Raw genomic sequence first — 24,632 nt, 5'->3', positions numbered from 1 at the left:
ACGCATCTGTGACCACTACGTCTGTGAGGATGAGATAAATTAAGTATTTCCCTCCTTTGGTTTCCTCACAATTTATGGCCCAAATATAGTCCAAAACTTATATCTTTCAGAGCTAGGCCACCTCAATCATAAGTAGTCCTTCTGAGCTACATTGAGGTCTCCCAGCCAGTCTATATTCAGTACTCTTATCATCCTCAAGTGCTTCTTCCACTTGGTGTTTTACATGGAGGAGAACTGATTTTTCAGGTGAGGGGGTGGGGGTTAGTTTAAGGGGTGCTCAGCAGGAGATTTCCTTGCTCATTTTTGACCAGATACCTTGATAATGGGGATACCTGTGAATGGTGATGTTGGTGTCTCTTACATTATCTCGAAGGTATGATTCCATAAGAATGTCTTTGTCAACTTTATTTTTTTTTTGGCTAGTTTTTGGCATATCTCTTCCACCTTTGGTGTAAGTTCTAAAATGTTCATAAGGAGTACTTTCCAGGGTCTATAAGGGACTGTTGAGTTTCCAGCATCTTTGTTGATGCTAGATGATTTATCTGGTCTTATTACCTTCAATCAGGCTTCGTTATGGTTAGACACAATCAAGTATCTTGATGTGCCATTCCACAAGATAGTTAATAATCAACCATATGACAATTTGAAGACACATATAGGCCAGGACAGATGAGGGCAGCAAATTTTCTTTTCTTAAAAGGCATTAATGAACCTGATGGGTTTGTTTGACAATCAATTCAAGATCATTAGACCAACATTTTTTTTTAAATTCCAGTTTTTGCTAATTAATTAATTCAAAATCCACCATGTGTTATGACTTAAAACCAGAGTATGACATTGGGAATCTGGATTACTCGTTCAGTGATAATGCCATTACATCACCACCTAACACTTTTAAAGTGTATCAAGGCTGTAGCCATTCAATCTTTGAGCATATTTAAAGTAGAAGTTGACATTTTAAAATAATCAACAACATATAGGGCAATGGGTCTAGATTGGGGAAAAGGGATTGAAGGGTTTGATCAGCCATGCTTGTGTTGAACGACAGAGCAGTATCAATGGGCAGAATAGCCTACTCTGCTCTTATGTGTCTTCAGTCATTTATTTTTCTTCAGGTGAGGTGCCGGAAGACGTGGTGCCACTGTTTATGAAGGGCGGTAAAGACAAGCCAGGGAACTATGGACTGCTGAGCCTGACCTCCGTGGTGGGCAAGTTGTTGGAGGGAATCCTGAGGGACAGAATGTACATGTATTTGGAAAGGCAAGGAATGATTTGGGATAGTCAACATGGCTTTGTGCGTGGGAAATCATGTCTCACAAACTTGATTGAGCTTTTTGATTAAGTAACAAAGAAGATTGATGAGGGCAGAGCAGTAAATGTGATCTATATGGACTTCAGTAAGGTGTTTGACAAGGTTCCCCATGGGAGACTGATTAGCAAGGTTAGATCTCAGGGAATACAGGGAGAACTAGCCATTTGGATACAGAACTGGCTCAAAGGTAGAAGACAGAGGGTGGTGGTGAAGGGTTGTTTTTCAGACTGGAGGCCTGTGACCAGTGGAGTGCGACAAGGATCAGTGCTGGGTCCTCTACTTTTTGTCATTTACATAAATGATTTGGATATGAGCATAAGAGGTACAGTTAATAAGTTTGCAGATGACACCAAAATTGGTGGTGTAGTGGACAGCGAAGAGGGTTACCTCCAATTACAACAGGATCTTGATCAGATGGGCCAATGGGCTGAGAAGTGGCAGATGGAGTTTAATTCAGATAAATGCGAGGTGCTGCATTTTGGGAAAGAAAATCTTAGCAGGACTTATACACTTAATGGTAAGGTCCTAGGGAGTGTTGCTGAACAAAGAGACCTTGGAGTGCAGGTTCATAGCTCCTTGAAAGAGGAGTCGCAGGCAGATAGGATAGTGAAGAAGGTGTTTGGTATGCTTTCCTTTATTGGTCAGAGTATTGAGTACAGAAATTGGGAGGTCATGTTGCGGCTGTACAGGACATTGGTTAGGCCACTGTTGGAGTATTGTGTGCAATTCTGGTCTCCTTCCTATCGGAAAGATGTTGTGAAACTTGGAAGGGTTCAGAAAAGATTTACAAGGACGTTGCCAGGGTTGGAGGATTTGAGCTATCGGGAGAGGCTGAACAGGCTGGGGCTGTTTTCCCTGGAACGTCGGAGGCTGAGGGGTGACCTTATAGAGGTTTACAAAATTATGAGAGGCATGGATAGGATAAATAGACAAACTCTTTTCCCTGGGATCGGGGAGTCCAGAACTAGAGGGCATAGGTTTAGGGTGAGAGGGGAAAGATATAAAAGAGACCTAAGAGGCTTCACACAGAGGATGGTACGTGTATGGAACGAGCTGCCAGAGGAAGTAGTGGAGGCTGGAACAATTGCAACATTTAAGAGGCATTTGGATGGGCATATGAATAGGAAGGGTTTGGAGGGATATGGGCCGGGTGCCGGCAGGCGGGACTAGATTGGGTTGGGATATCTGGTCGGCATGGACCGAGAGGTCTGTTTCCATGCTGTACATCTCTATGACTCTCTATGACTCTATGAATCAAGCTGCCAATTTCCACACAGCAAGCATCAACAGCAGGTAAAGGGCTAAGTAATCAGCTAATCTATTTTGGCTTGCTGATGGATTGATAGTGACGAAAGAACACAAATAGTTCCCCTCTCCTCTTCAAATAGCACTGTGGAATCTTTTACAACCCTTTTCTCAGGTAGAAAAGAATCTTTGTTTAATTAGAATGTGACCAATATTTTTGTGCAAAATGTGCTTAATGCAGTAAACCAAGGCATCCTTATATTGGTAACTAACTATAATGTGCCTGAATGCATACAATAATTATTCATTTCATAAATATTTTTTATGGAAAGTTTAACAGAGTTAGATGTCTCAAAGTGCTTCACAAGGGTGTTATCAAATGAAATTTAACACAAGAAACTGTTAGAATGGGTGACCAAAGGTGTTGCTAAACTTGTTGTTTTTTCCAGAGCATCTTAAAAGGAAGAGCTGGAAACAGATGATAGTTTCAGTAACTCATTTCAGAGTTTGGACCTAAGTCACAGAAGACATAGTTGTCAATGATAAATTGATTTAAACAGTGGATACTCAAGGAACCAGAATTGGAAGAGCACAGCCCTATCAAAAGGTTTGTTGAGATGAAGGAAATCACAGAGATAAGGAGCAAGAGAAATTAGGAACAGATTTCAGAGGAAGGCTGAGAATTCTAAAATTGAAGCATTGTCAGACCAGGAGTCTATAGGGGTCTGAAAGGTGAGAACAATTGGTGAACAGGCCATGCGTGGTGTGATGTATAGTAGATTATGGCATTCTTGTGCCTCCCAAGCTGACCGGAGTGCTAAATCCATTTGATTCAATGGATGAAGGCATTATGATTGTGTTCCTGTGACACCCACCAGGCGATTCTAAGGTTCAATCCCCTGACTGTACTGAGCTTGTGGATCTCAGCCAGCTGGCCACATAAACTTTAGGGGAAGGAGAATAAAGAAAAATTATGATTAGGCAGCAATCTTGTTCTGCCTCACCATTCACCTCTGCCAAAACTAGACCAACAGATGTAATTTTGAATTGGTTTGATACACAGCATCATGCCATGAATACTGCGCTAAAACTGGAGTGTAGAAACAGTGGCCTTACAATGTCTACGAGAAACTTTTCACAGCATTGACTGATTCTGGAACTCCCTAAGCTGCTAAGAGAAAGCCATTTTGTGTGCTGATGAAAATTGAATATTTTTAAAGCTAATTGCCTGATTATTCAGAATTAATTCACAATACCGATTACTAGGGTCATAAGCATTCAGCAGTGCTCATCTGTCAGTTAGAATCTTCTTTCCTACATATCGGCCATTTTCGTTGAGCAAACAAGAGGTAAAAGAGCACCACTTTTGACTTCTCAATTTGCTTTAGTCCCTAAATGATTGCAAACATAGTTGTGGGTCTCAAAAGCACTAGGCTTAGGAAGCTTGCCCCAGTCTAGTGCAATAATTAGAACTGAATACATTACTGCTTTGGTGCCAAATATACTGGTCATTCACATGATTGAGCACAAGAGAAGAGGGAACATCAGGTGCAATGGGAGACAATACATGAGAAGCCAGGGTACTGGAACTGTATGATTCCGAATTTTGTAGGTTTATGTTTTTTCTCAAGGGACAGTGAAATTTTATTTGTTGAATTGCTCAATATGGAAGGCCATTCAGCCCATTATAGCCATAATGGTTCTTTGCAAAAGAAATCAAATTAATCACATTCCCCCGCTGTTTCCTCAATCCTGCATTTTAAGAAAGAAACTCCAATTCCCTCGTAAGATCTCCTAGAATCTGCATCCATCATCTTTGCAGCTCCAGTCATAATTGTCAATCTGTCTTTGATTTCCATCAAACCTCACTTGAAAAACAAAGGTGATAACTTCACTAAACAAGAAAGAAAGGGGTACGTGATTTATAGCAATATCATTACTGACACCTGCTACTTCAAACCAAGGATTTGCCTTTGTAAATAACCACTCTGTTTAGCCTGAACCACTCACTGAAAGTAGAATGGTTCATGACACTTTACCAACTGTTGTAATCGGAATAAATGCATTTCTGTTAACACACAAAACAATGAAGAAAAATTACAACTATGAAGTAACAGTTGTAATTGGGGTGATAAAGCATTCAGACTTGAAGCATTAACAAAAGGAAACAAAACTTAAACAGAAATCTAAATGCATGAGGCACGAATTAATAGCAAAAATGGTTTGATAAAACATCATGAAAGCTTGTATTTCATTGAATCCCTACAATGTGGAGGCAGGCCATTTGCTGTGTCAAGTCCACACCAAACTTCCGAAGAGCAGCCTATCCAGACCCACCCCATCCCTGTAACCCTGCATGCCCCATGGCTAAGCCACCTAGCCTGCACATTCCTGAATGATTTTACATGACCAATCCACTTGACCTGCACATCTTTTGACTGTGGAAGGAAACCAGAGCACCCAAAGGAAACCCACACAGAGACGAGAAAGTACAAACTCCACACAGACAGGTGGCCAAGGCTGGAATCAAACCCAGGTTCCTGATGTTGTGAGACAGCAGTGCTAACTGCTAAGCAACCATGTTGCCATAATTTGTTGTCTGATAAAACTGCTCCATTAACTGTTGAAACATCTCTAGTATGGGCATGTTTGTCACTCTTTAGAATGGTTGCTGTATTGTAGTATTAGCAGCAACTGCTTCACATTTATTTCTCCAATACTTTGCAGTGGACAGTGTGAAATCTCAACCCCTCCTTGTTTAGCATTCAAAGAGTCTTCATGAATTCGGTCTAGATGAACTCCTCAGCAACAAAGTTACTGGTTGCTGATGAGTCATCTGAGCTTCTGGACACTGGCAGGTATGAACTGAAAACCAAAGGGAAATTTGCAATCATATCACATCTTGCACCCTCAATTGAGCAATTTCTACTGCTCTTCTTTAAAGTCACCCACCAGTCCGTAATCAGAACTTTCTTTGATGCTGATCACAGTGATTCCACTTTCATAAACAATCTCTGATCCATTCCAATGAGATTATACCACAGCTACAGTCAGGCTTGTCTATCCATTGCAGTTTATTTTCTTAATTGTACCATGCAATCCATTCCCACTGATATCTGTTCTCTTTACACCATGCAGTGCCTTCAAACCATGCTAGCATGATTTAAAAATACATTTTCAATGTCAAGTTAAACAGCCTAAGTTACCAAGTGATTAAGACATCAGTTGTTTAATTACATTCAGTGCTTTATCCTTGTCATCTCTGTTATGACTGAATAATTAAATACCTTGATTTGGTAAACTTGATGGAGTTTACTTTACTTCCATAGTCCAAATGTTCTGTTAGATCACACCAAAATAATACAAGACACTAGAATGAAGTTGTTAAAACGTGTATCATGTTCAGTTAGCAACTGGCAAGTACCAAGCATGATGGAACAGATTGACTGACAGATTAGTTTACAACTCAGACAAATTGCTAACGGTTGGTCATGAGCAAATTTCAGTAAAATTGTCAAGATAGTACTGGGCAGGTCATGCTAGTATTTTTGCTATGCTTTTCTGTGGTCTTAAGAAATACTATTGGTACCAAATAGTAGGCAGGCTTACCCTACTTGATGTTTGCCCATGGTATCATGATATACACAAAATTAATTTGGCAATTGGAAAACACAGGCCAATGCTTGGTATGCCACAACAAACAATGGGTGACCTCCTAGAATGCTGAACATCACTTTCACAGAAAGGTTGCCATGCAAAACCCCAAACTATTTTTTCTCTTCTCAGATGTCAATCGGTGAGCATTTTCTGAAAGGATAGCTTAGAAAATTCCTCTTTTTAAGGTGAAGAATTAAACAGAATTGCTGTTTACATTACAGTATGTAAAACAAAGGAGCTTTTAGGGATTTTCTAGAAGCTGAATTAGTACAATCAGGTCCTATTGATCATTGTGGGTTCCCAAACTGTGGGAAATGGGGACTTGTTTGATTTAAATTTGGACAAAGGTCCATTGGTAAAAATGTAGATGCATTTTTCAGAGTATTTCTTCTTCCTTGCTCACAATTGACCACCTCCTGGTCATAGGCGTGTTCCAAGAGATTAAATGCTTGCAAGTAAGAAGAGTAGGGAGTGTTTAGTACATCATATTCCAGCCTATCAGATTCATAAACTTTTAAGCTGCTAAACTAATTTTAGATTCGCATGCAACAATATTAACACTGGGAAATAAACTGTTCTGCTTGCTCTCCTAATGCTGTAAGTATAAAAATACATTCATTATAGAAAAGCAGTAATGGTCAATACAGTGTACAACAGGGCAAATTTGGCCATTTCCCTAAGTGAACAAAACACTTCAATATTATAGACATTCCAAAGCAGCATTCTTGCATTACTTCTGTGCAATGATCAGCTGCATTTTCTTCTGTGCTATGAAGCAAACTTCAATTTGTGTCCTAGTACCTTTAAATAGCTAGATAATAAATCAAACTCAGAATGAGAACAGAATGCCAGCAAGCTCATCAGTAACTCTGAACATGGCACTTACACATGGTATTGGTGGGCATAGTTTCACGATGTTTAAACCTGCAAATTCTCATTATAAGATTTTATTGAGTCTGTTGAGCAGGGGTAGTGAACAATTGGCAATGGCACATATTGCATGCTTCAGTGCACCAGAGTCATGCGCATGTGCTCAGTCAGTCTTTCACAATGATTGTATTGAGGTCGGAACAAACGGTGCTCCAGATGGAATTAACCTACATTTCTCTCTGCACTGCTAGCTTTGTTTATTTAGTTTGCACCTGCGGGACAGTGTGTGAATGAGTTATAAATTAACCAGATGCATCTCAACAGGAACTGGAGTAAAATTATAAAATAATTATCAACTGTTAACAGAAAAAAAAACAAGGTAATTCGGAAGCAACTAAAACTCTATGCTCTACCAAATATCTTGCCTTAAGAACTTATTCTTGTATTCAGTGAAAGCTGAATGGGCACTGAAGTGTGCCTAAGTTTATTTTTCATCAATTATACTGCATATTTTAAGTTGACATAAGGTCGAATCTGTTTTAAACTGATATATGAAGTGTTCTCTAATTAATCTGCCAACAGTGAATTCAATAGAATGCAATGAAAATAGAATTGTTACAACACAAAAAGAAGCCCGGTTGATGTGTATCTGTGTTGTCTTTCTAAAGGACCAATTCACTTCAAGCTACTCCCTGCCTTCTCGCTTTCCCTCAAGACAGCACATCCAATTCCCCTTTGAATGACACAATTGAAGCTCCCTCTAACACACCCTCAGGCAGTGCATTTCAGATCTAAACATTTATTCTGTGAAAAAGATTTTCCTTACTCCACCATTGCTTATGTTTGCCAGTTACTTTAGATTTTTGTTCTGTTGTTCTTGATTTTTCTGTAAATGGAACCAGTTTTTCTTGATCTACTCTGTCTAGACCCCTCGTAATTTTGGTTGAGTTGATCAAATCTCCATTCAGCCTTCTCTTTTCCAAGAATCCCAACAATCCTCTTTTCTAACAGTTCCAAAGCTGTGTATCTTCAGTGTTTGATATATTTTAAGTACTTGGTTTCCCTCAAAGTATTGCAGAGATGACACTTGTTTTTAAGTCATAATAGGATTATAAATTCTAAGTCTATATAAGTTTCTAAGTCTATAACAGGATTATTTACATTCTTTTAATGTAAATAGCTCAGTAATCACAAAATATTTGTTCTCATCCTAATCCCAGCTCAGGTTTTAGTTCTTTTTGTTTATTTTGGCTCTGAGCCATCATGCAGGCTTACCCAATCAAGAACATGGATCATAAGATTATCTACCAGACTCTCATGGTCGAACAAATAATAATGGAACACCTCAACAAAACCCTCCAATCTATCTGCATTACTGAGTGTCCTCATCCATAGAAACATGCTCATGAATATTTTCTGTACCTCCTCTAATGCCCTCTCATTCTTCCTAACCTGTGGAGCTCAAATCTTGATACAGTTCTTCAGTTGATCACATATCAATGTTTAATGCATGTTTAATGTACTTTTCTTGCTTTTGTACACTATGCCCCTACTGGGCAAAGGCCAGGTGCTAGCTGTTTTCTTAACTGTTCTCCCAATTTATCCTACCATTTTCAATTAATTATATACATCACACAAAGACTCCGATGTTCCTGCACTCGCTTTGAATGATACTCTTTATTTAAGATAGGCTATCCATGTTCTTCCTCTCAAAGTTAATCTTCTTGCCTGTTCTAGCAATTTTTGTCTATGTCCTTTTGGAATTCTACACCATTCGCCACAGTTCGCAATGGTGCTGGTTTTGAATCATCCACAAATTCAGATAACGTGCCCTATACATCAAGATCAAGATCAATTAGAAGAGTAGGATTTCCAAAACTGACTGTGGAAGAGCTACACTATAAATCTTACTCCAGTCCATGAATCACTACCTCATTTTGTGTCATTCATTCAGTTTCATATGCATATTGCTCCTGCATATTTTTTTAATCCCATGAACTCTAATCTTGCTTAAAAGTGTTTTGTGTGGCATTTATCAAATGCTTAAGGGAAGTCCAAATACACCAGATCGACAGTGTTACCATCATCGACACTTTGTAAATATTCCAGATAAAATGAAATACATTCAAGTAAAGCTATGAAGTATGCTAACAGGGTAGCTGTTTTATGCATAAACAACCATGAAATAAATGAATAGTAAATTATTGGCTGAGGGTGAAATGTTAATTGTGACATTTTAAGAGCTCCCTGCTCAACCTTGAATAATGCTTTGAGATCATCCATTATTTTGGAAGAGTCCTTAGAGGTCACATAAAAGCTTGCCACATTCAACATCACTGGGAACGATGTAAAAAAACTCTATTTACACATGGTTCAATTTTGTAGAAGTGCAAAGAATGTCAAACTATGTACAGTAGCTCAAATGTTATTTTAAACCAACAAAATAGTCATTTAAAACCAGAAGCTGAACAATACACTTTGCTTTCTTTCACATTTTACTCCACTCTACATCAGAGTGCAACCCAGGGCAATAGACCTGTGGGGATTTCAGAAGAACTACTCCTCAACTCTCTTCAACCCATTGAGTCAAATTAGGTAAACTGTCTGAACTCTTTTTAAACTTCAACTTGTATTTATTTTTCATACTTAGATCGGACAAGGCTTAAAAAGGTTTTTTTTAAAATTTCTGTTTTCACAACAATCTGACATAACTGGTATTGAATCTCATATAATAGTTCCAGGCTAATGTGCACTGCCTTCTGGTCTTTTCTGAATAATAATGTCTGAGAAACATCTTCAGTGATGACACAGATGATCTTTTTTCCTGATGCCACCCCCTGAGAGCTGATGGGTTTCATTCTTTAATGAATTTGTGCATCAGAAAGTTGTCTTTCACTTTGCCTAACATGGATAGAGCCAGTGCTGTGTAACATTCTAATTATAATTTCCACGGATGAGGGGAAGACCGGAATGAAACTCCTATCAGCACAATGTTTAATCCATAGTCTATCCAAGTGTTTCCTTCCTCTGGTCTGGCTCACCCAGTTAATACTCATTCAAACTTCATTAGATGATTACAAGGTTTTGTTAGCAATGTTATTTTGCTTCCCTTCCCTTCTGTGCTAATTTTATGTTGCTGCTTTTCAAAATAGACATAATAGTCAAAAAAAAATCACCACTGTGATCGGATTGCTCACAATCAGCAGAGATGCCTTTGCATTTTAAAGGCAGTGGGAACTGAACTAAAAAGTCAGAAACTACCATATGCAAAAGAAAATCCAACATAAAATGTCCAATTCTGTACAAAAATTTGCAGGGTCAATTAGCTCAGTCGGCTCAACAGTCAGTTTGTGATAAAGAGTGATGTCAACAGCATGAGTTCCATTCCTGCACCAGCAGGGGATACAATGGAGGACTCCCCTTTTCAAACCAACAAAATAGTCATGCCTCACCTGAGGCATGCTGACTCCCAGATTAAACCACCACCAGTTGTCTCTTGCTCCAATGGGAAAATGTGGTCAGACTACAGTGACTTTATTTTTTATCTTAGGATAATTTGCCAAAAATAATTTAATTTTCCACAAGATTTCATACCACAGTCTGCTCCCAATAATTTAAATGCAAATTTGCTTCTTTAGGTAATTATTTTTGTTTGCTTTTGACATTGAGATGTTGCAACAGAAGAATGGCTTGTAGTTACGTTGTAATGTAGGAAACGTGACAGACTATTTTTACATAACAAACCCACTAAAGCATAATGCTATCATGACCAAATAATTGTTTAGGCAAAATTATTTAAAAGACCAATATTGACCACAAAACTGGGATAATCCCATGTTATTCTTTGCAATAGCATCATAGAATTTTTTCATGTCCAGGTCTTTATTCAACATCATTTCTGACAAATGCCACCCTTGAGAGTGTTGCATTCCCATGGTGCTGCACTGGAGTACAAGTCTGAATTTTTGTTTTTAAATGAGGCTTGAATTTGTTACCTTTGGTCACAGAGTTTAGCCGACACTGAGTCCCTTCTATAAGCAGCCAATCCCTACACGAACATTAGCAGATTTTATTTGACTTGCAGCATCACTGCCTAGCTTTATCCCAATAACAGTAACACCTGGGCTAAGCAGTGTATCAAGGCAAGTAAGAAAGGTAAGAATATTCTGAAGAAAATTCATTAGACCTGAAATATTAACTCTGCTTTCTCTTTACAGATGCTGCCAGACCTGCTGAGTTTCTCCAGCAATTTCTGTTTCTGTTAAGGGATTTTTTTTGCTATGACATCACTTATTTTATTGACAGTCTGGTCATTATCATTTTGCTGTTTTGGGATCTGGCTGTTCACAAACTGACTGAAATATTTCTTGCATAACTGCTCCACAAAAGTACCTAATTAGCCATAAGGAATGTTGAAACATCTGGAGGTTGTGAAAGGGAGCATAAAGATGCAAAATCTTTCTAATCAGATATTCATTAGCAAGTATTTTCTGACAGGGTCACTGAGAAGTGAATAGGAATCAGGATCCTTCTAATAGTTTCTTTTCCCTCTGTGGGTTTGAAGTTATAAGCCAAATTGCAATGGTTTTACTGCCAGCCCCACTCAGCTCAACTACCTCACAACACTGCGAGAATCATATTTGCTTTTCCAAGGAATTATATGGCACACTCCCATCAGGTGAGGAAAAAGGTATGCAAATGCTCACCAGCTGACCCACTTAGAGAGTTCAGGATCTTATTCCATTTTTTTCAAAGGATCTGGCCATCTATCATTCCCCTGGAATACGTAGTGGTGAGCTGGCATATTGAACTGTTCGCACTACCTGAGATGTAGGTAGACCTGATTTTGACCCACTGCCAGTGAAGGTTATGAACTGAGGGTGTAAATGTCTCAGATTCCACCTTAATTGGGGCATATGAAGCATGACATGCTAAGAGGAGTATTTCTAATTTTGTGACCAAGTAGCTTAATATTAGCCAGGGCACTGACATGCCTATGAATACATTATTTTGTATATATTAGTGAGCTGTAATAATGTCTGTGGGATTTTTCAATACTAGATTATCTATGTCATAGGTTTTAAGCTATAAGGAATAACTTAAGCATTGCACATCAAGTGAAGATATCCTGCTGGAGGCAAAATGCATATTAGAGGTCACTCCTACCAATCCTGTCATAGAGAGGTATATTTGCGACAGGGAAATTGATCAAGGTGACTTTTCCCTCTTATTCGTTCCTTCATCATCTGATGTAAACACATTTAACATTTACATCCTTTATGACTTGACCAATTTGGTCAGCGATGGTGCTAACCATCATTGAAGTTCTCCACCCAAACTACATTCTGTGTCCTTGCTAGCCTCAGTTCTTACAAGACCCATCAAGATTGTTGTGATTGTGGAGTCACATGTAGGCTAGCTGAAGCTGGGTCATTAAATATATTAATGCTGAGATAGGTACATTTTTAATTTGTAAGGGAATCCACAGTTATGGGAAAATGCAGGAAAATGAGTTGAGAATTATCAGATCACCTGTGATTTCGTTGAATAGCAGAGCAAACCTGATGGGGCTAAATGGCCATACCTCTGCTCCTATGCCTCATGGCCTTATGAGGTTAAGATGATTGATTTCTCTCTCCTAAACAACATTGTAGTTGAGTTACGTTAATGGCAGTCAACAATGATTTCATGGTCATCATTCGACTAGCTTTTACTTCCAAATTTATAAGTTGGATTCAAATTTCCCGATGCATCATGGCAGGTTTTGACCCTAGCACATTAGCGTGGGTCTCTAAATAACCAGTTTAATGACATAATCACTACGATTACCATAAGCACTGCAGCCTCACAGCACCTGGGACCCAGGTTCGATTCCACCCTTGGGCAATTGTCAGTGCAGGGAATGCACATTCTCTCTATGTCTGCATGGATTTCCTCTGGGTGCTCTAGTTTCCTCCCACACTCCAAAAATGTGTGGATTCGGTGGATTTGTCATGCTAGGGGTATGCAGTGGGGCCCAGGTCTCTGGCACAGAGCCTGTCCCTGTTGCACAGAAGAGAAGGAGGGAAATGAGGAGATTATTAGTCATAGGGGACTCAATAGTTAGAGGGTCAGATAGAAGCTTTGTTGGGAACAAGTGAGACTCATGGTTGATGAGGCATATATAGGGACGTAAGGCAGGATTTTAGGGAGCTATGATGGAAGCTGAGAGCTAGAACAAACAGAGTTGTTATCTCTGGTCTGTCACCCGTGCCACGTGGTAGTGAGGCAAGGAGTGGGGACAGATATCAGCTGAACATGTGGCTGCAAGAATGGTGCAGGAGGGAGGGTTTCAGGTACTTGGATAACTGGGGCTCATTCAGGGGAACGTGGGACATCTTCACTTGAACCAGAGGGGAGTAATATCCTGGGTGGGGAATTTGCTGGTGCTATTCGGGTGGGTTTAAACTAGCTCAGCAGGGGGATGGGAACCTGAGGTGCACAGGAGGATGAGAGTAGGGAGGAAAGGGACAGGATTTCATGGTCACAGGAATGTGCTGGCAGACAAATAGCTGGTTTGAAGTGTGTTTGCTTCAACGCCAGAAGTATCCCAAATAAGGTAGGTGAGCTCACAGCATGGATAGGTACCTGGGACTTCAATGTTGTGGCTATTTCAGAGACATGGATAGAACAGGGTGAGGAATGGACTTTGCAGATTCCAGGGTTTAGATCTTCCATTAAGAACAGGCAAGGCGGTAAAAGAGGGGGAGGTGTGGCCTTGTTAGTCAAGGATAGAGTAACTGAAAAAACTTTTGACGAGGACTCGCCTACTGAGGTAGTGTGGTCTGAGGTTAGAAACAGAAGAGAGGTCACACTGCTTGGAGTTTTTTTATAGGCCTCCGCAGAGTTCCAGGGAGGTGGAAGAGAGGATTGGAAAAATTATTCTGGGTAGGAGTGAAAGGAACAGGGTGGTCATTATGGGGGACTTTAACTTCCCCAACATTGACTGGAAATACTATAACTCTAGCATGTCAGATGGATCAGTTTTTATCCAATCTCTACAGGAGGGTTTCCTGACACAGTATGTCGAAGAGCCGACAAGAGGGGAGGCCACACTGGATCTGGTGCTTGATAATGAACCAGGCCAGGTGTTTGATTTAGTTGTAGGTGAGCTCTTTGGAGAGAGTGACCATAATTCAGTTACATTTAGTTTAGCGATGGAAAGGGATAGGTACATACCACAGGTCAAGAGTTATCGATAGGGCAAGGGCAATTATACTGCGATTAGGCAAGAATTAGGATGCACAGATTGGGGTAGCAAAATGCAGGAGATACAAACAATGGAAATATGGAGCTGGTTTAAGGAACAGATATTGCGTGTCCTTGTTAGGTATGTTCCTGTCAGGCAGGGAGGAAGTGATAAGGTAAGGGAACCGTGGTTTACTACAGAAATTGCATTTTTTGTTAGCAGAAGAAGGAGGCTTATTTGTTGATGAGGCAAGATGGTTCAGATGAGGTGATGGAGAGTTACAGATCAGCTAGAAAGAATTTAAAGAGAGAGTTAAGAAGAGCAAAGAGAGGACATGAGCAGTCTTTAGCAAATAGAATAAAGGAGAACCCTAAAGCTTTCTTTAGGTATGTGAGGAATAAAAGGATGACTAGGGTAGGAATAGGACCAGTTAAAGACAAAAGTGGGAAGTTGAGTGTGGACCCTCTGGAGATCAGAGAAGTGCTAAACGAACATTTCTCATCAGTTATCACTCAGGAAAAGGAGAATATTGTAGAGGAGAAGAATGAGGTACGAGATATTAGACTAGAAAGGATCAAGATTAGTTACGAACAGGTGTTATCAATTCTAGAAGGAGTGAAAGTCGACAAGTCCTCTGGGCCGGATGGGATTTATCCGAGGATTCTCTGGGAAGCTAGGTAGGAGATAGCAGAGCCTTTGGCTTTGATACTTGAGTCGTCATTATCTACAGGTTTAGTATCAGAGGACTGCAAATGTTGTACCCTTGTTCAAGAAGGGCAGTAGAGATGACCCAGGTAATTATAGACCAGTGAGCCTTACTTCTGTTTTAGGAAAGGTTTTGGAAAGGATTATAAGAGATAAGATTTATAATCATCGAGCAAGCAATTTGATTTCAGATAGTCAACATGGTTTCGTCAAGGGTAGGTCATCTCTCACAAACCTCTGAGTTTTTTGAGAAGGTGACCAAGTATTTAGATGAGGATAGGACAGTTGACGTGATATACACAGACTTCAGTAAAGCCTTTGATAAGGTTCCACATGGTAGGCTGTTGGAGACAATGAAGAGGCATGAGATTTGTTTTGGGACCATCTGTTTGTCATTTTTATAAATGACTTAGATGCAGGCATAGGTGGATGGATTAGTAAATTTGCAGATGACACTAAAGTTGGTGAAGTAGTGCACAGTTTGGAAGAATGTTACAGGTTGCAGGGGTGCTTGGATAAACTGCAGAATTGGGCTGAGAGATGGCAAATGGAGAGGAGTAGCTAAATGTGAGGTGACACACTTTGGGAAGATTAACAGGAAGGCAGAGTACTGGGTCAATGGAAAGATTCTTGGTAGCGTGGATGTGCAGAGGGATCTTGGAATCCATGTACATAGATCCCTGAAAGTTGCCACCCAGGTTGATAGTGCTGTTAAGAAGGTATACTGTGTGTTAGGTTTCATTAGTAGAGGGATTGAGTTCCGGAGCCGCAATATCATGCTGTAACTATACAAAACGCTAGTGCGGCCATACTTGGAATATTGTGTACAGTTCTGGTCACCATATTTCAGGAAGGATGTGGAAGCACTGAAAAAGGTGCAGATGAGATTTACCAGGATGTTGCCTGGTCTGGAGGGAAGGTCTTATGAGGAAAGGCTGAGAGACTTGAGTATGTTGTCATTGGAAAGAAGAAGGCTACGAGGGGATTTGATAGAGACATACAAGATGATCAGAGGATTAGATAGGGTAGACAGTGAAAGTCTTTTTCCTAAGATGATGACGTCAACTTGTACAAGAGGGCATAACTACAAATTGAGGAGTGATAGATTTAAGACAGATGTCAGAGGCAGGTTCTTTACTCAGAGAGTGGTATGGGCGTGGAATGCCCTACCTGTAGTCAACTCAGCCACATTAGGGAGATTTAAACAATCCTTGGATAAGCACATGGATGATGATGGGATAGTGTCGGGGGAAGAGCTGAGAATAGTTCACAGGTCGGTGCAACATCGAGGGCCAAATGGCCTGTTCTGCACAGTATTGTTCTAGGTTCTAAATTGCCCAAAATACACAGGGATGTGTGGGCTATGTGGGTTAGCCATGGGATATTGCAGGGTTACAGTACTAGGGTGAGGGGTTGGGTCAGGGTTGGATGCTCCTCGGATGGTCAACAGGGGCTCAGTGGGCCAAATGGCCTGCTTCCACACTGTTGGGATTCTATGCTTGTCATCAGGCTACCATGTTCAAAAACGAGACCAGACTTTGTATTGAATCTTTTTACCATACACACATATAACATTGAAGAAGCATTTTGAACACAAAGTAGTAGTTCAGTGATGAAGAAACATAACTCTATACTTGCCCCCATTTCATTTGAATTCAGGTCAGTGAGATGAATCCAGCATTGCTTTATTTTTGTTGCTGTAAGTAAAGTTTTGCTATGGGTCTACTATCAAGATGAGAAAACCTATTCAATATCTACAAATAAGAGATCATTCTATTTTCCATACCCTCAAATGTTACTCCCCAGCAATGAGCACAAAATCCCATCAGTGGGAAACCAGTCAGGTGGATCTTTCCACCGACAACTTCCTGTCAGGGAATGGGTTGAGGAGTCCACAGTTGAACGGAGGGAAATAAAATGTGCTGACATATATAAAGAAGGGGATGTGTCTAACAACATTGCTGACTTAATCACAGTGCCAAGGTTTTATTTTAGAGAGTGAGGAGTTCCTTCACTATAAGTACTTCTCCTCGCAACAGTACTCCTCTGTAAGATTCATACATCTACAAGCAATTCCTATCACCTTCCTATTGGGCTGAAGAGAGCAAAACATTCCAATCTCATCAAGATACCTTCAGCATCCTGGAGTTGTGAAATAGAACAGGCAGAGCTCTCCAATGTTGGCTTGTATTGTCACACTGAATGATCCATTATTGCTGACCTGTTCTGTGCATGCTTGTGGAGGACTTCATGCTGTCAGCAAACAGATATCCCTCTCCTGGCACTTGATGGGCAGAAAAATGCACAAAGGCAAAATATGGACCAACTATCCAGAAATCCCATTGAAGAGTCAAACACAATTATGGGTCTGAGGAGTAAAGATTGAAGATGGTTTCTAAATGTTATTTCCTCCCAAGATGATCTAGCATTACGGACTTTAATTTACTTCAGGGGATATTCTTGAGAATACAGCCTGCACACGTTGCTAAATTTACTGACTGTTTCTTGCCAGGGAGCAGGGTCTGTTGTTGTTGCCCGCTGGCTGTAAGGAAAAAAAATCAGCATGACAGCTTGACAAATAAATGTTTTGGCAACTTGACATCAGGCTAGGGATTTTTCAGCAAAGACAATGCAGCAAATGACCTCGAGCTGTTTTCTAAGATAATAAAATCATATTTTCCACATATTAATGGGGGGATAAAAAAGAAACAGTGCTGAAATACTTGTTAACACTAACATTTACCACATGAATGATTGGATTTAAATGACATGAACTGGAGGGGCTATTGCTTGTCTTAATAATTTCAATGGCTATCAGGTAGAATTGTATTTATTTTAATTGCGCGGGTCAGGAGCAGGAGAATCTAGGATGGATTGAAATTTCACTGAACATATTAGATCTTTTATCACTTGAACAATACTAATTTTCAGGCATTCAGATGTAGTCGCATTAAAGATACATTTTGGCATCAAGTACATGTGCAGTCTAGGTCTTGTCACAAAAATCTGTGTCTCTAGCTGAAACACAGTAATAAGGATAGATGTTCTACTTACTGTTGTCTTTCCATTTAAGACCAAGTCTGTTTTGGATCAGCGTGGGATTTTAAGTTGCCCAGCTCTTGTCTGATTCCCATTTAAGTCAATGAATTTCAACCAGTACAAATAGGCCTCCAAAATCGTTGAAGGAAATTGGAAACTTGAACACAGAGTAATAAAATTGGGAAGTGAGAAAAGCTGCAATGGGTTAAAGGTGCCATGAAGCTATTGTGCAAAACCTCAAAAGATTCATTGATGTTGTTTATAGAAGAAAAACTGCTCTCTTCATCCAGTTTGATTGTTAAGTAACTCCAGTTCCACAGCAACATGACTAACTCTTCATTGCCTTCTGAACTGGTGCAGCATGTCAGTCGTTGTATCCATTCATGCTAGTCATGTCCATATTCAGATTCAGCCTATGAACAAAATGGCCTACCTCCAATTTTTTTTTTTGCATTCGTTTCATGTAGACAGTAGGATACATGTGGAGATCAGTGACAAACTTCGGTAAGAATGGATATGACAAAATGAAATGATGATCATACAGCACAATGCAATAGTGACATCAGCAGTCATGTAGAAGAGATTGTGAAGGAATGATGGATGAAATACTGACAGAGGGCAGTCCTAGATACAAGTGTATAATGAAAAGAATTTAGGGAGATCAATGGGTAGACAGCGGTCACTCTTACGCAAAGCAAAACCATTACAGGCCACAAGCTGCCCAAAAGAAGCGAGGATATCCAGCTCTCCAATGTGCAGAATAAAGCCCTGAATCGTAAACCCTTTTGGCAACAGAAACCAATTAGTATTACAACTTTGAAGTAGCTACATGGAGTGGTGAATGATTGTTCAGGCTTGCTACAAATTAATTTACAAATTCACTGTCCTACCTACTCACCGGCACATGTACGGAAGAGGTATAGAATGTAATCGTTTTGAAAATTTCAAAATCTGAACTCAGTCTCTGACACTCAAGTTTGTTTTGTTTCTGTATTCCCTAGTAGTCAAGTGAAGGTCATGATGTAGTTCATTTTCCACTAAACTTAAGCTAGGCTGGATACACAGGCTTACCTTGTTATTCCTTTACTTCTGCAGCACCATGGAAAATAAATCACCCAGTCATTTTGCCATTATCCTCTCTCCAAATATCATTTTGTGTTGTACCTTCATTCTCAAACAGCAAAAATCCTTGTAATGCTTACTTAATATGTTTTCCATCCAGGCCTCCCATTCTGTCCTTGGTAACTGTGATTTATTTCATATCTCAGGGCTGTGCAGAGATTACATTAGTGTCAAATGTAACAGGTTTCATTCACAGTACTTTAAAATGTCTGCTCCATGCATACAGGTCTAGCTTCAAGCTCTTTCTCCACATTTGTTAACATTTCTCTGAGTCCACACCAAGCTTAAGCATTCAAGCATTATAAGCATCAGTAGTAAACAGCTTCATTATCAAGTACAAAAGATGTGATCAATATCACAGTCTCGGCCTCCTGATGTCACTAAGCACTTAAGATTATTTTTTGCATTACGTTGCTGCTTACTGTGCTGTTTACTCTAATATTCTAGAAAGCCTTTGTCTGAATTATTGTCTAAGTGAAACAAGTCACATTGTGCATTCTTTAAGGGACAAGTAAGTCTTCTGCATTGACCCTTTGCAGCTGACATTATATTTAAAAGTCTCAGTTTTGCATATACTGTATACCAGTTTCTAATGTAGCAATAGAAAGAAGGCAGTCAGCCAAGCTTACAACAGAGTTCATATTAACGCACGCATTTGTGCAATAAAATGCGCATTGTTAGCAGGAGATGCTATTTGGTATGTAAATGACAAGAATCTTGATGTTTATGTATTGAAAAAAATGAGGATGGAAGTCACAGGAATTATAGCTTCAGGACACAATGATTCGTAACACTTCACAGATAGTGAATATAATTCGCGATTTAGATGGATTTAGTCAGGGATTTTATCCCTCGAGGTCTCAAGTGTGTTGCAGTAATTTTTTTTATCAGCTTTTTATTCCTGGCCAACAATTGCCCTTATCTCACTGCCTTCCACTAGTGTGCAATCCTGGAGCCTTGAAGTAATTATATGTAGATTAATTATTCATGAACAGAACATCAGGAGGGTATCCATTCACAAGAAGACTCCTGATGTTTCAGACACAAACCTCTTGTCGCATGTATCACATTTGATAAACGCTACTGAAAACTAATAGTCCCCAAAGTATGCGATGAAAGCGAGTTCAGCCAGAGATCTCAAATTGCTTCACATGTACTCCTGCTCTGGTGCAATCTCGTGGACAGTGTCTTACTATCTCTGTATGTGACTATATAGGCCAGTAAATAAAATTAATTTTGGAAAATTCAATGATTTTATTCCAACTCCATAATTTCTATGCCTACTGAGCAATTTAAATGGTAATGTCTTTGAGGCAGCAGCAAGGACCAACAGACAGGATTATAAAGTATTGATCTACTCATCAGTGTGTTGTGGAGCAGAGCTGGAGAACTGTGTGCCATTTCCTGTTTCAGGTTCCATAAAGCATTGATCTTCTGCCTAATTCAAGAGAGGAGAGAGATAGGGCTTTGTTCAATTACTTTGCGCTGGCATTAACAGATTGTGGTTGTGTGTCCTCATGCTGTTGAAAACAAAAGTTTCTTTTTGTCCAGCAGGTGAGAAAGCCTGAATTTTTTTAAAGATGTCGGCACACACCTTTCAATTAGTGGGCTGGATTTTCATCCCCAAGGTGGAGAAAGATCTATCTTGTGAGGAAGTGCCAGGGAAGACAAGATCTTCATTGGCGGGGCTGACTGAAGGCTTCAGTCTGGCCAGCTAAGTCAGTTAAAAAGTAGGAGGTGAGCAACAGAGGCTGTTGAATGCAGAGGCAGGCTGTTTAAAAGGCCCAGTGCTGTGCTCAATGCCATGGGGATTCATACCAGCTATAAAGAAAGTGATAAGCTTTTGCATCCCCTCACTCACCCACATAGCTCCATGTCACATTCATGTCCCCATCTCAGGCTATACCATCACACACATCTCAGTGGCCCCTCAAGCCCTTGTGTTAGGCTATATTTCTCTAGCCATCGTATAGAAGCAATGAACCCTATATTTACAAAGAACATGCAAGTATCGTTGTTCATTGATTCCACTTTCAAGTCAGTTTTCACACAAGCCAAACCAATGGAAATGTATGTCATCCAGACCCTTTAATGTATCAAACTAACAACTACAAGCACTTGAAATCTCGATCTTATGTCAATTATAAAATATTTCTTGTCAACTAAGCTAGATTCAAGTGTTTTGGCAGAGTAATGAATGCTGGGGCTTTCAGCCAAGGCTGTATAATAAGACTTAACTGAGAGCTCAGACATCAATTACTCTGCTGAAACACCTGAACCCCTGCTTGACAGCTCGAGTTCTCTGATCTCTGCTGTCAATTTGACAGATGTTACTTTACACGGGATAAGAGCTATGATGTTCTTTTAATTCTGTCATTGATACATAATTATGAGTGACACTTAAATAGCTTGTAGATTTTTTTAAGAAGTGACTGTATGCTAGTTGTTTCTTGATGAGAAAGCTCACTTGCACCATGATGCCTAGAATGTTCAAGTCCACATTGATGGCAGTGTTCTCTTCTTGCACTACCAATCTGAAGAACTAGTAAAGAATAGGATGAGAGCTAGCATTGCTCAAGATATTCTCTGTCTGTACTGGCACCTTCCTAGGGATCTCTGCACATTAGGGTTTACGTCAGTAGGGGCCCCAGGAGTTGGATGTCAGTTTCTGCCACCCGGCAGGTCCTCCCTGCACTATTTTCCAGAGCATGTGTGTAGGCCTCACCTACACACAGATCAGTTCAGCATTCCACATCACTCTGCAACTGTTTCACCTGAGCTATCAAACACTAACACTTCATGTTGTGCAGCATTTCTGAGTGAACTTCACACCATCCACGAGACTCCTGACCTAAAGCAACGCCCCTCCTACTGTAAACCATTTTCTGAAGCTGCACTCCAGTCATTACTTCAACACTTGTGAGCAACACTTACTAATTCTGTAGGGTTCAAGGTCCATACTCTGTATCTTATTCTGATCCTTGATATTCCAATTGTGCCGAAATGTCCTTACACTGACTTACAGGTTAGTCTTGTAAGCTTTGCGATTGACCAATATTTCTCTTCTCCACGCTTCCCTCTCAGTTCTCTTGGGCAACATTTTGAACCTGACTTAGCCTTGTAGATGCTTGGCTATTCATACATTGACCTGGCTGTCTCCATCATAAGGTGCTCTGACTCCACAGAAAGGATTGATTCTCATCCAAAAAGGCAACAGTGTCGAGAATAGCCTGAGGATGAAGGTGGGGTGTTAGTATAAGCATAATGCAGCTCCAGAGGTTATTCAAATCATTTTCATTTACTTTCAGGATGCAGAGTGCACAGTGATGCCTCTGGCTGATGAGGGATGGTGCAGTTTTTGACATTGCAAAGCTCCTGTAGGGTCTTTCTCTTTAAGGTTTAGTGTTCAAAATTGTTTTTAAGTATGCCTATTGTGCGTAATTATACACATCCAATAATAGAAAGAGGCGAATAAAGCTCTAATTTGTTTGTTACATCCATTCTCTTGAGTAAGTTAGAGAAACAAAATGAGAAATCAAACAACGCCTACTTACTTTCAGAACATACTTGATCAATCCATTCCACTGATACAGGATACTTTGGGAATTGTGATATTGAATACCATCATTTATCTAATCGATGTTAGAATTGAAGACCAGCTGATGTTTCAGTTTAAAAGTGGATGATGCCTCTGAGGTAGAAAGAGATGCCGACCTTCACATATCATCAGTGACGTGTGCTTTATAGACATGTATTTTATACTTTTCAGAATTATTCTTTGTATTGTGTTTGAATGAGCATTGAAAGAAATCAGTATTATTGGATTGGCCTCAAATTGATACATAGTGGTTTTATACAGAAGGTTTTGTGATGGATTGGGTAGCGCTCCTGCATCTAAGCACTGCTGTAGCTTATCGAGGTTCCTTACCTTCCAAATTTACAATCTCCACTAACTAGAAGGACAAAGGCATCACATGTATGGGAACATCTCACACTTCCAAGCTCCTCAACATTGACTTTGAAATATATCCCCGTTCCTTTATTATCGCTGGGTCAAAGTGCTGGCATTACCTCTCTAACAGCATGGATGGATGACCCCACACTCCAACAACTACAGCGGTTCAAGAAAGGAATGCAACACTATCACCTTCATGGCAAGTAGGGATGGACAATTAATGCTAACCTAGCCAGCATTGTACATAGGAGAAAGTGAGGACTGCAGATGCTGGAGATCAGAGTCAAAAAGTGTGGCACTGGAAAAGCACAGCTGATCAGGTAGCATCCGAGGAGCAGCAGAGTTGACATTTCGAGCGTAAGGTCTTCATCAGGAAGGTGGGGGGGAGGGGTGTACAAGGGTGCTGACAGATAATGGGAGGGGGGCTGGGGCTGGGGGGAGAAGATAGCCACCTAACGCATTCCCCCCAGCCCCATCCCCCTGCCACTTAACTCTCAACCCCCTCAACCTACCCGATGAAGAGCTTATCCTTGAAATGTCAACTCTCCTGCTCTTCAGATGTTGTCTGACCAGCTGTGCTTTTCCAGGGCCACAGTTTTTCAACACTGTACATAGCCCTTGAACCAACTTTTAAAAAGCCAAGAGCTCTGGCTTTGAGGTCTGACTCCAGCACTTGATAAGTGTAGAAGACACATCTGTAATATGACAAAACTACTTGATTATCAAACTGGAAATCCTCTGATTCACTATAGAAGGTGGTAACAGTCTCCTGCTCAGCCATGGTTACATTCTTGAAGTTATAGCCTTTGGTGACAGTCAGGCAACCCGTTCTGGGGATATCTAGCTTTGCAAACAGATATCAGCACATGCTTTGTCTGTCTCCTAAGCCACTAAGCCTGAGAAAAGATATTTACAAGAAAACATTCCATGAACAAGGTACTGCCTTATGGCAACTTGCTTACTTTTATGAGTTTATCCTTGGGATCTGGGCATTGCTAGCAAGGCCATAACTTATTGCTCATCACAGAGTTGGTACAGAGCCTTCTTGACTGCTCCAGAATATGTTAGCCCACAATATTGTTAGGCAGGGAATTCCAGGGGTTTGAATCAATGATGATGAATGAATGCCGATATAATCAAGAAAGGATGTGAGTGACTTGGAGATGGCAATGTTTCCATATGCCTGCAGCCTTCTGTATTTCAAGGTCATGGGTTTTGTCAATATTGTTAAAAGAAGCCTTGTTAACAAGCTGAATACATTTTTTTGTGTTTTGGACATACTGCATCTATGATATGTCTGTGACAAGAGGGAACAAAGTTTTAAGTTATGTAGTTAAATAACTTGTCTTATTTTACTTGGTTTTACTTTGTGTTTCCAGATGGGTTTAACTTGCACTTTTTCCAATTGCTTTCAAGATACATTTAGACACTAGAAGAAAAATGTGGAATGCTAAACCTACCTAACATGGTATTAAAAGTTATGAAGTATCACTTGTTTG

The 24,632-nt window shown here is 40.1% G+C and overlaps 1 protein-coding gene across 4 annotated transcripts in view; it reads left to right on the top strand.

Moving 5' to 3' along the window:
- The window catches only part of shisa6a (shisa family member 6a), a 527,218-nt gene that overhangs the window by 390,757 nt on the left and 111,829 nt on the right, over nt 1-24,632 (top strand). The gene's annotated exons all lie outside the window — the stretch shown is intronic.

This window comes from Chiloscyllium plagiosum, unplaced genomic scaffold (genome assembly GCF_037043375.1).
Source record: "Chiloscyllium plagiosum isolate Xiang-an unplaced genomic scaffold, Cpla_swu_hap1 HiC_scaffold_25, whole genome shotgun sequence".
Lineage (NCBI taxonomy): Eukaryota > Metazoa > Chordata > Chondrichthyes > Orectolobiformes > Hemiscylliidae > Chiloscyllium > Chiloscyllium plagiosum.
Note: the sequence above shows the minus strand (reverse complement) of the source record. Positions and strands in the feature narration are given on the sequence as shown.